This window comes from Solanum verrucosum, unplaced genomic scaffold (genome assembly GCF_900185275.1).
Source record: "Solanum verrucosum unplaced genomic scaffold, falcon-dt-bn FXZP01000180.1, whole genome shotgun sequence".
Classification (NCBI taxonomy): Eukaryota; Viridiplantae; Streptophyta; class Magnoliopsida; order Solanales; family Solanaceae; genus Solanum; species Solanum verrucosum.
The window spans coordinates 1,871,358-1,883,730 of record NW_026020402.1 but is presented as its reverse complement, the minus strand read 5'-3'; positions in this window follow the sequence as shown (position 1 = coordinate 1,883,730).

Sequence of the window (12,373 nt, the reverse complement as noted above, 5' to 3'; positions counted from 1 at the left end):
GAACGAGACCATCACCCATCCTTTTCACCAACTTTTGACAAAATTCCCACGTGAAAGGAAAAGGGGAGAAGGAATTTCCAACGGTTGGAGCTAATTATAAAAGTATATATCAGAGAATCTAAACGCCTTTTCTCTAACATTGTTTAATTTGCTGGCTTTTGTGGTCGTCCTTGCACAATAAGTATAAAAGAAAGAGAGTCGTACAGTACACATGGCCAACTGATTCTTGTGTCCAATATTTTAGTGTAAATGAACGGCCTCAACATTACAGCCTCCCTCGACAAGAAAATCTTCCTGCATGCTGTTTAAATTAGTCTGCTCAATAATGAACAATATCTTCTCATCTCTCCCACATGCAACGATCCTAATTTTTTATCAGCCGCCATTTTGCGTTTTAAACTCAATCACAATACGAAGCTAAAATTTCAATTTTATGAATATTAAATTTTATAATGACAATGTTAAGTAATAATAATTGAGTTTTAAATTTAATATTTATACATATTTACTTATACAAATACATTATTGAACAAATCTACTTGATTCAGCTGAAATTATATGCGAGCTGCTAGCTCCGCCCTCGAAAACATGGGATGATTTTGGTTTAGTTCATTATAAATTGAGAGTTGAGGGTAGAGCATATTCTTGGAGGAATCTACCATATATACAGCTAAGCGACTTAGACAGATCTTTTAAGATTCCACTTTTATACCTTTTTCTAGCTCATTATTTTAGCTATAGTCAAACCTGACATAATCTTTTTATTTTAGAAAGTATGAGTGCTTAGCTTGACCTTGGCCTTTTTAAAGAAGAATGCGGTGATTAGTGATGGAGACCCTTCCTTAATTAATTAGTTGATGCTCTTTTCATTAGTGATAGAGACTCTTCCTTAATTAATTAGTTGATGCTCTTTTCTTTACTACTACTAGCTTTATAAGGTAAGGTGGAAAAACAGGTTGAATGAGCCGAAATTTTATACTCATTCAGTTAGAATGTGAATTTGATTAATCTTTAAAATTTGAGCCGGATCAACTCAATATTTTTACATATTAAAATTTAAATTTTAAAACTATACAAAAAGTAATGCAAATTACAACTCTTATCTTGTCAATTTGATGATGATAAAACACATTTTAAAACATTAGGCAACATTGACCTAATTATTTGACTCTCGGAAAGCAAAACATAACAACTAGTAATTTAGAATGAAAAAAAAGTAAAATACCATACTTCCACAAATTCTGATATTAGTCATAATCTTGATAAAATAAATTTTATTTCAAAATATTTGACGTTTTTGAAAAACAAAACATATTCTTCTAATTATTTTTTTTGAAAATGAACATCTTTATGCACAATAGTTTTAAAAGATGTTACAAGTGTAAAGTGATTATAAGAGAATGACCAGCAGAGAATAATAGTTGATGGTTCACATGTGCCCCTAGATTGTTTTATATTGCATGCGTACACATATGACATAAAAAAAAGTGTGTATTTGGTTTCTCCTACTATATTGAGCTAATTAAAATTGGCCTTTTTGGTATTTTTTTAAGCCAGCTGTATATTTTAATTTATTTGTCTTATTTTAATTTAATATGAAATTTAAAAAAAAAATTGAATCGATTTTAATTAACAATCTGCAAAATGTATTAAAATATTTTTAAATTTTATGATCTTAAACATGTAATGTGAAAAATTAAAAATAAAGAATAAATAAAAAGGGAAAGAGACTTTTTTAAGACAATTAAATAAATTAAAACGAAGGTTAAATTTATTTTTGAACAGAGGTTGTCGTTATAGTTTGCCCCATTTGGAAAATCCCTTTGCTCAGCCATACTATGTATACGGTATTATTCATACTTACGGAATATATCAGTCACATTTTAAATTTGGCAAAAAAATTATTTGAAAAATTGATTTATAATATTTTAATTGAGCACTTAAATACGTAATAAAATGTCATCTTTTTTAATTATATATAAGTATTAAAAAATATTGAGCCAAAATTATCTTATAAAACATTTTACTATGTGTTCAGATACACTCAATTGGAATATAATATAATTCGGATGTCTAAATAAAATTTTCTAACACATTTATAAGGTTAATTATCAATTATAAAGAAATGATTCATAAACCTAATTCAACCTCAAATATCTCACGAGCGAAGAATTGCTCAAAATTATATAAAAAGTAGGGGTGTACAAAACCAAACCAAACCGCAAACCAAGTTAAACCGAGAAAAAAAACCCGAGTAGTGGTTGGTTTGACTTGAAGAAAAAAACCCGACTATATTTGGGTTGGTTTGGTTTTAACTAAAAAAAAACAACCCGAGACCAAACCAACACGACATTATATATATAATTTTAAAATTTTATTTTATACATAAAAATATTTACTTTGATATAATTTTAAAATATTTCTTATACTTTTTCATAGTTTCTATCTTTTAATATATTATTTCAAGTTTGAAACTTAAAATTTTGAATGGTTCAATAAAGATTATAGTCCATAGATGTTGGTAATTATAATAAAGCTTAAATCAAAATCAAATTAATACTAATGCAAAAAGAAAATCAATTCAACACTAAGAATGACAATAATATTGAATATTCGTTCTTTGGTTTTACATTGGATAAGACAATTCAAATACATAATCTAATTTTAATTTCCTTTAATATTTAATCGTGTAACTAATACTTATTAAACTTATATTAGCATGATTTAATACTTTTAAATTATGATCATTTTCATTATGACTTGTTAATTTGCATTTTGCAATATTTGTTTTACGCGATTACATTATTATTATTATTATTTTTGTTGGATATTTTAGTATCATTACTCATATCATATTTTGTGTTATTTTCTTAAGAAAGACCTTAGATAGTTGTATTTTGGTAGGACTAAAGAAATATATGAAGTACATGTAAATTATATGCTTGTATGAATACTTTACTGGAAAAATCTGAAAAAACCCGAAAATCCGAAAAACCCGAAAAAATCCGAGGTTGAAAAACTCGAGTTTTATTGGTTTGGATTGATTTATAAATTTAAAAATCCGACACAAATGATTTGGTTTGATATTTGAAAAACCCGAACCAATCCGAATATGTACACACCTAATAAAAAGAGTACTAATAGATGAACATAAACGTCAAATTGCATATGCTGATATGCACACTGACTGACTAAAAAAATATTGAAATATTGGTACATTGCTTGAGGTGGTATACCATTTACATGACGAAATTTTAGATTTTATTGAAGTATTAAACAACTAAAGTACCATTTGATTTATGTATTTATTCATTTGCACGAAAATAAACATTGAAGGAGAATCAAAATTAAATATGTCCCGTGCTTATAAATATTCAAATATTGCTACATGGGACAAGCCATCACTTAAGGTACAAATTACAGTAACAACAACAATGCAACTATTAATACTGTATTTTACGATATATAATATTCCACTAAAATGAAAATTGAAGTTTTAGTTTTTATTTATGTCGATGAACATTAATATCCCCGTTGATAAATAAACCTTCCAAGATAAAAGATGATATTTGCTTAGACAAGCCCTTTAATTTACCGAAATAATAAGCTAGCATCGAAATTCATCACCAATGATCGATTTGTTGCTAAATAGCTCGTAGCTAATAAGAGAATATTTTGTAATATATTAATTAATCCTAGACCTTAGGACCAATATTCTTATTGTTGCGAAAAGAATGACCTATACCGGGGCTATGTCCATTAACTTGACGATCATCTCCTTCAACCATACTTGAAGTGTCTCCAATTAGTTGCTTATAATTACTAGTATTTGGTTTAGGCCCTTTTGAGGAATGTCCAATACCAGGGCTATTACCTGTTTCTGTAATGTGAAAATTAAAATCTTGTTTCTTCAGTTGTCTTCCCTCAATGAAAACAACTTGATGAAATGCAATTATTGCAAGAAATAAAGCACATAAAAAAATGTAATGTTGGATACATGCCATAATAAATGTAATAAGAATATTTTGTGAATGAATAAACACCTTTGGAGAAAGAAAAAAAAGGGGGGATATATGCAACTGCAAGTGTTAATTTGAGTGAAGATATGTTTTCCTTCATCAATTTCTTAGTATATATATAGGCATAGGAATAGTATACACACACTACGCGTATGTAGGGATCATATTTTTTTTGTAATTAGTTAATTTATAGGTTGGTCTTTTTAATAATGGCAACATCAATTGGATGGTTCATGGTCCTTCAAAATGTTTAGTCAACTCAATGCTTTTTAATTACTAATACTTGTTTAGTCAACTGGATCTTCTAAAGATCTCTACTAATATATATTTCTACTAATTAATATATGCAGCATTAGAGTTGTCGTTCCTTGAATTAGTATTCATATGCAGATCTATGAGTTAACTTGAAATTTTAAACATATAGTGGTGGTAAGACCCACATTATTGTATATATGTGGCAGAATATTGGTTAGTCAAGAATGTACACAATAGATGAGGGCTAAGGGCACATATTCACTTCTGAAGGCACCATTTAATTTATACCTGAAAATTTAAAAAAAATTACAAGTTTAATCGCTTCAAAAACAACTTAGATATACATGTTTGCTGTTGAAATTGAATTCTTGCGTCAAATTTGAATATTTTTGTTTAAAACCAAACATTAGACATTTGTTTTACTGAAATTGAATGTGGCTTGCCAAGGCCATTTCAGATATTGCAACAAGAAAGATCGAACAGTGACAATGTTGACCTCTTTGAAGGAAAAAGTGAGGGATCTTCATTAAGACATTCAAATGCATATTCCTCGTTATCATCAAGTTTTACCAATAACACCATTTATTTTCAAGCTCTTCAACGCTTACAGAATTATTAATGTAAAGCATAACAAATGTCCATTTATTTTCAAGTTAAGGAAAACTTACGCGAATAAGTAAACATATATTAGTTAAATAGTTAACATAGCTTTAGTTTGTCATAATTACAATTCGCGATCATCTTTTAGCTACAATTACGCGGCTCAGTCAGTGGCGGAGGCAGCATGTAATGAGGGGGGTCATCCGACCCCCCTAGGCGAAAAATATTACTATTTTTACATGGTTAAAATTATTTTTTAGGTATGTATAATAGATGTCGAACCCCCTTCCACTAGTTCGTATGCTTACTTTTTAGATTTTGAACCCCCTTATTAAATTTTCTGGCTCCGCCACTGGGCTCAGTGTTTTAGTTATAATTTAGAATTTGTATAATATAATTTGTATAACTTTTGTATAATGTAATTTTTTATAATGTTTTGTATAACTATTTAAAGTTCAGAATTCAGATGTTTGTGTTTGTATAAATTCGTCATTTCGAGTCTATACAAAAATAGCTCAATTATGCAAACGTATCCGCAAATTATACAAATATACCCGCAAATTATACAAACGAGACATCTTAAACGATAGCTACAACCCGTAACTATGCAAACTATAATTATGAAGCATAATTATATTTTTTACAGTGACTATTTACGAAAATTCTCCGGTCTAAATTTTAATACAGGATACCATTGCACTAGACGAAGACACCGTCTCATCACTCTCATCAAAGTCCAATCATGATGACCCCAAAATACAAGCAGATCAATTTAGAGGGGAGGTTTGGGCCGCTTCTCTTGGGCCAAATTCATCAGTTGGTTTAGTGGGGCTGCCCCCAAAGGGTTCATATATATATATATATATATATATATATATATATATATAATGTCAATATTATTTCTTATGTATTTTACACAAAGTATTATTTCTGTTACTCGTATTTATATAAATCCATATTTGAGCATACGTTGTTGTATTTATATATTAGGTATATTGAAGAAGCACATTATATTATTTATATATTGTATATTATGTATCAGATTTAAATTTACATTGAGGTAAAGTTTTCTGTTCAATGTTCATAGAAGAGAAAAAAAAATGAAGAATAAATATGTCAATGACACAAAGGAAGCCAAATTTTATGGTATTAATTCAGATTTCCTATTTCCATGGGATTCCATACTTCATTATGAGTTTTATTTATTTTGATGCATTTCATAGAGATATTTAAGGAATTAATATGAAAGTTACACACAAGAATTAGAAAGTTTAAAACTAGAAAATACTAATTAAAAAAAGTAAAATAAGAGAGCTAAGGGTAATATTATAAACGGAAAATTATGCGGTTAAGCAAACTTATACTACTTAATTACTCATCATAGCTATAGTTTGCTATAATTACCACTAGCGACTAACATTATACATTAATTACGTGGGTGACTTCGAGTTTGTATAATTAGTCACGTTTGTATATGTATAATTTGCAAGTATATACAAATACATATGTATAATGTACAATTATCTAACCGATATACATATACAATTCAGCTCTCTCCGACTCTCTACCCTCTCTCTCGCCTCTCTCCTCCCTCTCCCAATCTCGCTTTCCATATATACAAATGCATATGTATAATATACAATATCTAACCGATATACATATACAATTCACCTCTCTCCCACTCTCTGCCCTCTCTCGCTCGCCTCTCTCTCCCCTCTCCCAATCTCGCTTGCCATATATACAAATACATGTTTATAATATGCAATTATCTAACCTATATACATATACAATTTACCTCTCTCCCACTTTTTTCCCTCTCTCGCTCGCCTCTCTCCTCTCTCTCCCAGTCTCGCTCGCCTCTCTCTTCCCTATGACATGTAGCTATGAATTGTTATTATCAAACTATAGCTATGGAGAGTAATTAGGTTATTTTTGAGTGGCTATATATGAAAGTTCCTCTATTATAAACTACAATAGAAATAAGTATTAGAAAACTAAACTTGAAGGATGGTTTGTGCAATTACCTCTTTTATTTTTTAGTTATAATGATTTTTCTAGAAAAAATAGTTTAACTTGAGTGACTTTATAAAAGAAAATTCATAAGTTGAGTGACTCTATTGATACAAAACCAAGTTGAGTGACTTTTTCAAATAATTTCACATATTTGAGTGACCTTTTAAGATATTTACTCAGTCTTTTAATAGTAATTATAACTTTTTAAACTCATTTTTTTAAAATTACATTTGTGTAATGTTCCGTAAACATAATATAATAAAACAAGAGCAACTTTCACATATAGCAAACACAAAAATCAAATTTGTATGATATAGCTATAGTTTGCATAATTGTGTTCCATAACAAACTTAAATATGTATATTTCTCTATACATATACAAATGAAAGCTATGACTATTTCGCTAAACATATATACAAAGAAGCAATTGTATAGTCTGTTTCGGCATACATATACAAAAGAATCAATTGTCTAATATGTTTTGTATAAAGAGAGAAAGAGAGAAAGACAAAAGAAAACTGGGCGGGGAAAGATCGTATTTGTATAATTATAAGTGTATAGGACGAAAATATATGCATTTGTATTTGTATATACAATTTTCTGTCGCTTTATACAAACATAAACACAATGTATATATTTGTGTTTGTATAAAGTGAGATAGGCGAGTGAGAGTGGCGAGCTAGATCTGGGAGAGGGGAGACAGGGAACGAAAATATATGTAAATATACAATTTTCTCTCGCTTTATACAAACACAAACACATTTTATACATTTGTGTTTGTATAAAAGCGAGAGTGGCGAGCAAGATTCCACCAGGGAGAGAGGCGAAAATAGCAACAGTTTGCTATGGGGTACAATTAAATCAAACTATGTTTATAATATTTAATTTGAATTAATAGTTTGCTATTATATATAATTTTTTCATAAAATAAATAGTCTTTTGGGATGACTTAAGAAATTTTTTTACGTATTGTCTTATTAAATATTAAACTGTGTAGATCTGCGTAGCCCCTAACTACTACAAACTAAGTTTGGTCTCACTTTTTTCTCACTCTATTTGTAAGTATATTTTCTTTGCAAGTAAAATAACATTTTTGGTGGAATTCAATGTACCAATGGAAACTGACAAATACAAAACTACCAATAAGAAAGCAATAGGCAAAATAAAAGGATTGACATCAATCAGCGGCTGTGGTATAGTGAATCAGATTGTTCCTCTTTTAATCAAATATCTTGATTCGAGCTCTAAATATGAAATTTTTTTTGATAAGGAGTGCTATCCCAAATGTGGCCCTGGTATGAATCCGGATTAGTTGAACTTCAATGAAGATATCATACTGATTGAAATACCAAAAAAGAGATCGAAAGAATGAGAATGAATTGTTAACAAGTATGTTATTTGAGACAAGAAATTGGTGGGAATAGCATGGGTCGTGTCAATTATTGAATATAAAATTATAAAATCATTGAGCCCTAAGGAAAACGGTAAAGTAGTCCTGCTTCTTCCTCCCTTGACAAAAATGATAAAAAACGAGAGGGACAAATTGACAAAATAAGCTTTTATGTCCGTGGATAGATTTAAAATAGTTTATTAAGTATGCACTAGATAATCTTTATCTTTTAAATTTGTCAAAAAATTAATATTTTTGGTTTCCGTCTAATAATTTTATCTAATTTTGTCTGTTAGACTTGACGGAAACTATGAAAGAATATTTTTTTTTAACTATAAACATCAAAAAGTTCTGATCAAATCAAAAATATGTAACACACAAAAAAAAAAAAAAAAACTGTACTAGACATTGTAAAGATATAAAATGAACTAGAAATTTAATTGCACCACAAAAAATTACACCACTCTAAAAATAAATCAAAATTAGCAAAAACTATAAAAATTATTGTATTTGAAGTTGAAATTTTGCTTAGACTGCGATTTAAATATTGTTGTTGTGGTGGTGGTAACAAAATGAGTTACCATGAGTCAGACTTGCCCCTTTTTGACACCGTAGAGTCACTGATAAAGATTGTGATATGGAATATATATATAATTCATTAATTCTTGATCATAAGGAAAAATTGTATGTAAGAAAGCATTTTCCCCTTAAATAAACTTGCTGCAACACATTTGAATTGATTAAAATTTCAATATAAATATCAATCATTGATCAAAATGAGGTCGAAAATAATAACACAAATAATGTTGACACATGAAAATATTAAATTAAGAGGGTGGATGCTCAAATAACGCTTATTAGGCACGACATGCGGACAAGGAGGGAGTAACCTTTATTAGGCATGACATGCTAAGTTGCGCGGACTCTTCAATTTCGATGCCGCATCCGTGTCGGATTCTCCAAAAATACATTACTTTTGACAAATTTGACACGCACCCCTTGACATTCATGAAGAGTCCGAGCAACATAGATGACATGCCACCTTCATCACCGATTAGTTTAACTCTAGTTGATAATGTAGTAAGTATTCCGGTTTTTTGTAATATGGAGCGGCATCTACTTCTTTGTTCAGCACGAATAATATAGATGCTGGGAAGAAGGGAGCAAATTTTCAGACCTTTGACATGCCTCCTCCATCCTCGGATAGTACAAATTTAGTAGCTAATTTACCTAGTATTCAAGCTGATTGTAATGCTTCTAGCCACCTGAATTGTATGGATGCATATTATATATAAATAAATTAACTCCTTTTCAACAAAAATAAAATAAAAATCGCTTTCGTTATTCAATTGTTTCATTTTGCTAATTATTATGTGGTTTTGGTAGCTAGTTTTATGGTTTTTGTCGGCATTATGTCATCAAGTGAGTGATTAGATCTGATACAGAAACAACTAGTTAGTCGACGTGTTTTCTAGCTAACGCAATAAAATTTTATCTTATATAAAGTTTAATGAAGCAAAGAACAATTTGTATTATTACACGCCGGCTCTTGCCTTTGTAAAATAAGGCTTATGCCTTAGGCTCCCAAATTTTGGGGGCCCCATATTATTATCAAAAATAAATTATGTGTTAAATTTTTATAGAAAAAAATTGATTAATTATGATAAAAAAAATATATTACTTTACCCACTTTCACATATTTTATACTTTAAATAAGAATTAATAGTGAAAATTGTTGAACAAAGTAGAACTCTTCAATTAAAACTCCTTGCCTCTTTAAACTCCTTCTTCAAATCAAACTCATTGATTCTTTCTCTTCAATTCATCATATGTTTATTTCCTTGGGTTTTCTCATGAAATTAACATTATCCATTCCTTTATTTCTGCACTCTTGTCTTTGTTCATTCTAAAAGCTTTCTCGAATTTAACTGCTCGTGACAGTGCACCTTTGGACCATATTGACTGACGTGTTTCTTCTATCTTTGTCAATCATCAAAACCACATAAATCCCAACAAATTCCCCATTTTTGATGATGACAAATGTAACATCTCGCAATTAGAAATAGCTAGGAAGAAGCTAAGAACTTAAAATAATCGTTTTTGGAAAGAGTGACAAATCTGGAAAATTGTTAAGTTAGGAAAAAGTGAGTTTTGGTCAACTTCAAACGGCCAAAAATCCTAGCTCAGGATGAGTTAGGTGTACTTCCAGATATGGTTGGAAAGCTCTTGGAAGGATCTTTCCAACGCCACCAATTTTGTGCGATTCCGAGTTCGTATGAGTAAGTTATCTCCTTCGGAAGTTGGGCTGTTGGATTAAGGAAAGTCCAAATCCGGATCTGTGAAGGGTAAACTAGTCTTTTCCTTACCTAATTTGCCTATTTCGTTTTTAGGAATTTATTTGGGGTAAAGCAAGTCTTTATTCAGTTTATAAAAATTAGAATTTACGCTAGGGCTTGGAGAGGAGAAGAAAAAAGAGAAAAGAGGAGAGAAATCAAGGAAATCGCACGAACGTTCAAGCTTTGCGAGTGAAATACGTTGGGGGTGATCCCTACAAGGTATGTGAGATCTTTTCGTGTTGGGTTAGTTCACCCACACACCGACTTGTTTCAATTCAGCGATTTGAAGTAGTTTGAATGTTAAGAAAGTGAAGTTCTTGAAGAACATTGTTGAATTCTTATTGGTTGATTGTTGAATGCCTAGTGTGGATTTGTTTCGTGTTTCAGGGTTGTTTTCCGAGTTAAATCTATTGGGTATTGAGGGTACTAATGATCCTAAGTGTTTGGGGAAAGAACCATGGAAGTTGGGAGGGTTTAGAGATGAAAAACGAAGGAGAAAAGTTAGAGTTTTCTGGGCAAGGGTTGGCGCGCCGCGCCTCTCAGAGCGCCCCACTTCAGAGTCTGAAGTTTGGTATCAGGGGCGACGCGCCAGCCATAACGCCACAACTTCAGCTCTGAAGTTTGTGCTCTGGCGCCCCACGCCTCTCAGAGCGCCAAGGACGCCAGTTCACCCCATTCTTCCCCCATCTTTTCGTACTAGTTTCTAAGTGATGTACCTATGTTTCATAGTTGATTATAACACTCTAAGGTACATCTAAACATCATGAAATCATCCATAAACATGAGATCTTGAACGTTAAATCCATAATCCAATTCAAAGAAAGTTAAGATCAAAGTCAAAAAAGTTAAGAGTCAAGTCTAGAAGTTAAGAAGCAAGTCAAAGCAAAGTTTCTTAAAGTTTTCAAGAGTCTTTAACAATGTTTTAAATCCATTTTAAGACTCAAGTTTTCAAGTTAAGCAAAGAGTAAAGAGTTGAGTTCATTTCTCAAAAAAGCTATTAGGGAATAAAGTATTCCCAAAGAAGTTTTAAATGTTTTCACATTTGAGCAAGAAAAGGAAACATCGATTCCAAGAGAGATTTTAAGCTAAGTTTGAGTAATTATCTAAAATAAAGAAACAAGTTGTTTTAAAACATATGAGCTAAGTATATATTTTGGGAGTATTATTGAGCACCGATATGGGGATACGAATTCATATTAACTCAAGTCTCCATAAACCATGTAGCCATCATGGGTATTAATGGGTTATACTTTTTAGATGATCACATAAGTTAAGCTAATGGATCCACTAAGTTAAGTAGTTTTATATGACGGTAAAGTATAGGACAGTCTGGCAGTGTGATGGTAAAAACGTTGTATCACCACTTAGGCTCGTAGTGGTGGCTGTCGGTTAAAGAAACTCACACAGTAGTAATTGCATGGTTCCTCAATGGGTTATGCTTAGTATGAATGGGGATATGGGACTTTATTCATGCATTGCACAAGTAGACTTTGAGAGGAACCATGGTATGTTTTTATGCTATTATGATTATGATTTTGAGGTCATGTTTTAAATAGTTTTCCTTTTCATTATATTGCATTTTTTTTAAAACTGCTTTATAATGAGATGCGTTTAGTTAAGTATTCATTAGTTGAGAAGAGCCAAGGTAAGTGTTTCTTTCATAATATCTTTCGAGCCTATGTTTGTTTAGCAATCCAATTCGCATACTCGTATATTCAATGTACTGATGCCAGTTGGCCTTCATTGTCTTATGATGCAGA